General features: G+C 43.0%; 1 protein-coding gene across 1 annotated transcript in view; it reads right to left on the bottom strand.

Moving 5' to 3' along the window:
• LOC117956834 (retinoic acid receptor beta-like) overlaps positions 1–5,656 on the bottom strand; it is a 73,355-nt gene that overhangs the window by 39,495 nt on the left and 28,204 nt on the right. The window lies entirely within an intron of this gene.

Raw genomic sequence — 5,656 nt, 5'->3', positions numbered from 1 at the left:
GGGTGTTCATAAAAAGAGGACTCTCACAACGTTAACCTAATTTTCCCTCTAATCTTCTGTAGCCGCCTATTTTCAAAAACTTCCACACAGCTCCATTGAAATTCTCCTGCCACTGGATATCATAACGTCACGGCAGTTTGTGTAACAATGTGCGAGACGTGTTGTGTTTTCTTTGCCATTAAGGCTGAAAGAAAAGAGAGTGGATGGGTCCCTGCTGGGAGCTCTGTGGAGCTTCAAATGCTGGATTTAAGCTCGGAAACAGAGTACAGAGAGTGGAGAACCTCAGGGTATCAAACGAATGAGATGGCTGGTGCTGCATGGAAGAATAACTGAGGACTTTGGTTCAGCTGGGGGGGGGCAGCCCGTCTGAAGGTGACACTGAGCTTCTGTGGAAGACCAAAGCTACTTCTCTTTCAAATGAATGTTTTCATTGGAATTCAGTGGAACAGCAGTTAACAGGTCTTGGGCTCCTTCAAATGTTTAAGAGATCTCATAAACTAACCAAAACCATGCCGCTCCATCAATACCATCAATCTATACGGGATTATCACAGTTTGAGGCATTGATCTCATGGATTCCCATCCTGCTCAAGTAATTATCTCTTATTCTAAGATTGCTAAAATGGACATTTTAATTTGTATACAACACCGTGTCACTGATTCACACACTGTGAGTTATCGTATCATTGGCCAAAATGCCCAGCGAGATCCCAAGTCATATAATTTGCATTTTACAAGTTATAATTTAGGGGCAAGGACACATGAGGCCTAAGGCATCAATTAATGTAGTTGTGAAAAGTTATCCGTTAATGACTAGACAGCATTGTGTCTGTCAGGTAAGATCTCATGGGACAATGATGAGGTGTGGGGATGATCATTCATCTGAACTGTGTTCATTAAATGATCAGGCACTGAGTGGCAGACAACAAACCTGTAGCGGGGTATATTCTGGGAACACTGGCGGAGCTCATGGCAAATTTTCCAGTGGATAGCATTGCAAGGGGGCAGGATTAGCCCTACCCCTACCCCTAACCCTACCCCTACTCCTAACCCTAACCCTACCCCTACTCCTAAACCTAACCCCTAAACCTGCCCCTAACCCTACCCCTAACACTTTTTTATTCAGTACCATTTTCAAAGACAATTTGCAGTAAAAATTGCAAACTAAACAGACAAGAAAGGACTGCGCAAAGTCAACACAGTATGCACACACATTTTAAAGCTCATTGTGTAGCTGTGACGCTTGTGTCGATCCACAGAAACGAGGCCGAGCTCCGCTACGCCTGTTGACGAGCAGAGTGACAGAAAGCAGAGGAGCATCCAAAGGAAGCAGGAGTCCTCACAGATTTTTCCCTCTTGATATTAATTTGCCGTTGCTCTGGGGTCTTTTGCAATGATCTTCCATCATCCAGGCCCTGTTTGCACATGTATGAAGGCGTTTGTGCCTGAGGAGCTTGGTTCAGTTAAAGGGGGGTGGGGGGTGGGGGGTTAAAATTCCATTTACCGTTGCTGCCTGTGACGGATGGGACCTTGCCTTTTCATTAGTGAAGCAGGATGCATGATGGGTAACAGATTAGATCACAGGACTGAAACGGCTGACTCTGTAGCCCATCTCGCCCCGGCCTCGAGCATCCATCAACCTCTGGACCACCCCCCCTTCCCCCCCTGTAGCACAGACACTAACCAAACGCAGCCAATCGCGTGTCAGCCTTGATGACACGTGGCCGGTCCGAGGTCACCTCCCCTAAGTTGGCATTATTCATTTTCTTAATAGAGGCCTTTATCCTGGCTGATGTTAGCCCAGCGTGTTCGTGGACATTACCTGGGGGGTGTGATGGATGAGCATGGAAGCGGTCTGCATCGCCAGCAGCTGCCATATGGGTGTGTTCAGGTTGGGTGCAGAACCCAAGGCTACTCGGGTACTTATGTCATTCAAAGCTGAGCGCATACAGGTCCCTTAGCCTTGGAATTGTATGTGTGTGACGCGTGCTGTACAGTGTGCTGGGGGGGGGGGGGGTTAAACTGCTGCTGCAGTTGGCGTGCTGTGCACTTGCTGCAGACTGTTTGCCAAGACAGATTTGCATTTTGTGAGCTTCAGCTATTTGGGGAAGGTTTGTTGACAGTTCAAGGCCTGAGCTGCAATGCTTCTCATTTCAACTTTCCTCATCTGCATTATTGATATTTATTACATTAAATATATAGATATATATAAATATATATACTGACGGGGAAAGGGAACAACATTTTCCGGCCTGACAAAGTTATGTGTACTCTTAGAGTGAGTTGGTTCAAGTTGTCTTTGCAGTGTGAGGTGAAGCGTTACCCAACCAGGCCCAGATGGAACCAGGTCTTATTAGGCCACCTTTGGAACTATGTTCTACTGAAAAAAACTGTCTTTGAGTGATGTTCTGCCCAGTAGGTCTCCACATTATCCAGAGCAACAGGGACAATATTACTGCAAGAAGACACTATCAACGTTTTGTAATGCCATGCCCAGTGCTGTGAGAAACCGAGAATTCCGTGTGGAGACACATAACTCCAAACCTGCACATGCAAATCCAAATCCATTGCTATAGATAACCAAGCTGAATTATTCTTAATATTTAATTTGTCGAATCCAAAGAGGGTCAAAAGAGTTGGTGTATGGGGAAATGTGTCACACGTAGTGACAAACCCACAGAGAATTATCAACACCTTATATAAGAGGCTGACATTGTAGTTACATTACTGTTGGCAAAACTCAATAAAATCAATTTGAGGCTGCCAGCAGAGCCAGTATGTTACTTACTTTGGGAGTTTCGAGACAAATTGCTAATAAAGCACTTTCATGATTTTTAAGTTAACCCTTGTGTTGTCTTCTCGTTAACCACGAACTTGTCCTTCCAGGTCAAAATTGAATTTTTTTTTTTGTGCTTTCCCGACGTTTTTGGTGCTTTTTTCTGATTTATTTGTCACTTTTTCCAGCTTTTGGCGCTTTTTGAAAAACCTGAGCTGGTTTAATAATAGATTTAACACTTATTCTTGAAATTCATGGTCAGCAAACCTCACTTATATCAAATTATACATATGTTTTTAGTTAAACAGGCAGTAATTATTAATTATTTTGACTGACAGTTAAGATCAGAATTTTTTGAGTGGATTACAGATGGTTGATGTCAAAGTTTAGTCCGGATACTGTTTTGAAACCATGAAATAAAAGGAATTCAGATTAAATTATTAAAAAAAAGTTAAGGAAAGTAATCATAAATTTTACCTGAAGGATGTTGCATGTTATTTTTGGGCAATTTGGTTGAAAGAAATCTAAAGCACCACAAAACACTTTGAAACGAGTCAATTTGACCCGAGGACAACACAATTTTTTGTTTTTTTGAGTAAAAATTCTAATGAAAGACCTTTTACTATTTGGGTGTCTTTGTCGAGCCTTTTGTGTCTTTCCCCCGATGATTTTGTCAATGTTTCGCGACTTTTTCTGAGACTATTGAAATTTGTTTTTCCCCCCAATATTTTAAAAGTTTTTTTTTTTCCATTTGTCTCGTTGTTTGGCATTTTTTCCATTATAGTCTTTTATTGACATTTGTCTTTTTTGTTTAGCAACCTCATTATATTAAGGGTTTGTCCTCTGAGACCAAGCTACTAACGTTACCATGGCAACTACCAGCAACAGGCAGAATATACTGTCCATGCTTCCTTCTGTTTACCCCGGCATGCACACGCCCAGTTTACAGGAACGTTGTTGGGATATCTCTGTTTTGAAACGAGATCAGTTCTTCTAATGGAGATAAAAACACTTTTTGGCTCAAAACTCTATTTAAAAACCAAAAGTTAACAATATAAATGTAGTCCAAGTAAAGTAGTATATATACTGAGTATACTGCGTTAGTCTCCAGTGGTTTCTCATAGTAGTAGTAGTAAACAGATACTACAAGCCTCCGGGGAAACACCAGAGTCTCATCACGTCGGCTCTTTTGATTGCCTTGATTTCATTCTTCTTCTTCCCTCTATTTTTCTCATCTGTACTTCCCTTCTTTCTCTACCCTGCCTCTCTTCTGTCTTCCTCTTTTCATTTCATTCCTCTCCTCCGCCACAGGACACCAGTGTTGACCAAGTGTTGACTGCTCTGATATCGGCCAGCGCGTGTCCTGCAGGGTTTACTTTTCTGAAGCTTATGAATGTGCGACCAAAGGACACCCTTGAGCTGAGTGTTGTACAAAGGTGTTTACCTAGGTAGAGTGCATCATGGGAGTGGAGGGGGGGGGCTGCTGTTGGATTAAATGAATGACAGGATAAGAGGTTTTAGCTGTGGAGACACGCTGAGAACAAGGATCCAGGGCTGCTAAACTCTGTTTACCCTCCTTCCTGTTCAGGTCTATCACTTCTTTGAGGTATTCTCACTCTTTGTTTTGAAGCACCCATATTCTCTGAGTTATTAGTTGCAGGCGCAGCAGCTCTGGGGGGGGGGGGGGGGATCTACCGGAGACACTGAAGGGGGAAGCACTCTGGTTAAAGCTGGTTTCCCCTCTATCCACCGGGCAAACGTCTGCTCTCTGGACAAAAAAAATGGATGTGGAGTCCTCCCTTTGCATTATGCTCCATAACAAAAATAATAATAACTGTCATCATTATAATTTAATCCTGCATACTTTGCACTCGTCATGACACAATTGCCTCAACCTGTGTATATTGTTTATTAGTGTGTGTATATTGTGTGTGTATATTAGTATGTGTATATTAGCATGTATATACTAGTGTGTGTTTATTGTGGTTGTTTTGTATGAGTAAGCACATTGTGAGCAATATAATCCAAAGCAAAAGTCCTCATCTGTGTCCTTATACCTGGCAAATACATCTGATTCTGATTCATCTTGTGTGTTTAGGTCTCTGTTTTAGCTCCAGAGTGAGACATCACCCTTCTATCCTATCTTTGTTGGGAGCAGCACATGCTCAGTAGATCGGTAGGAAGCCTTTGCGTGATGGCCGTACAGCGTGTAGTGTAGGTTTTACACTGCAGGTTAACAACATGACATTTACAGTGATCGTTTGTAGTTTCTAAAATGGGAAGATTTTTCTGCGTTGAGTAGAACCCTTTTAAAACGTTATAATCCAAGTAACATTTTCAACGCAGGACTTTTACTTGTAACACAGTATTTACAGTGGGGTGTTTGTATTTTTACTTAAAGTAAAGGATGTGAATACTTCTCCCACCACTGTGTTAAATATTCCTACTGTACAGCGCTCTTAATGCCAGAACTCTCTATATTGTACGTGGAGATAAGGTCATGTTGAGATGTAATGTCAGGGCATCAGGGGACATGGGCCCGGCCACCTGGGAGACGAGGCCACTTCCCCCTGGACTGATAAACTGCACCTTAACCGAGATCATTATCCAACATCTTGTTATCTTAATGGGCCAGAGATAGGGTGTCAGAGCGACGGCCGCGCCGTCTTAGGCCTTCTCATTTACAGATTAAAAAACGAAAGTGCCGCCCATTAATTATGTAGCTACAATCCAACCCCTTGTCCACCTGGCCTCCTCCTCTTTCTCTCCCCCTCTCCCCCCTCGTTCCCTCTCTCTCTGTTCCTGCCATCGACTGGCTGTCCGGCTCTTTGGACTCGGCTCTTTGTGTTGCCTGAGCATTCAGTACAGTCGAGGAGGGAGG

This window comes from Etheostoma cragini, chromosome 14 (assembly GCF_013103735.1).
Source record: "Etheostoma cragini isolate CJK2018 chromosome 14, CSU_Ecrag_1.0, whole genome shotgun sequence".
Lineage (NCBI taxonomy): Eukaryota > Metazoa > Chordata > Actinopteri > Perciformes > Percidae > Etheostoma > Etheostoma cragini.
The sequence above is the reverse complement of the archived record's forward strand: the minus strand, read 5'-3'. Positions and strand labels throughout refer to the sequence as shown.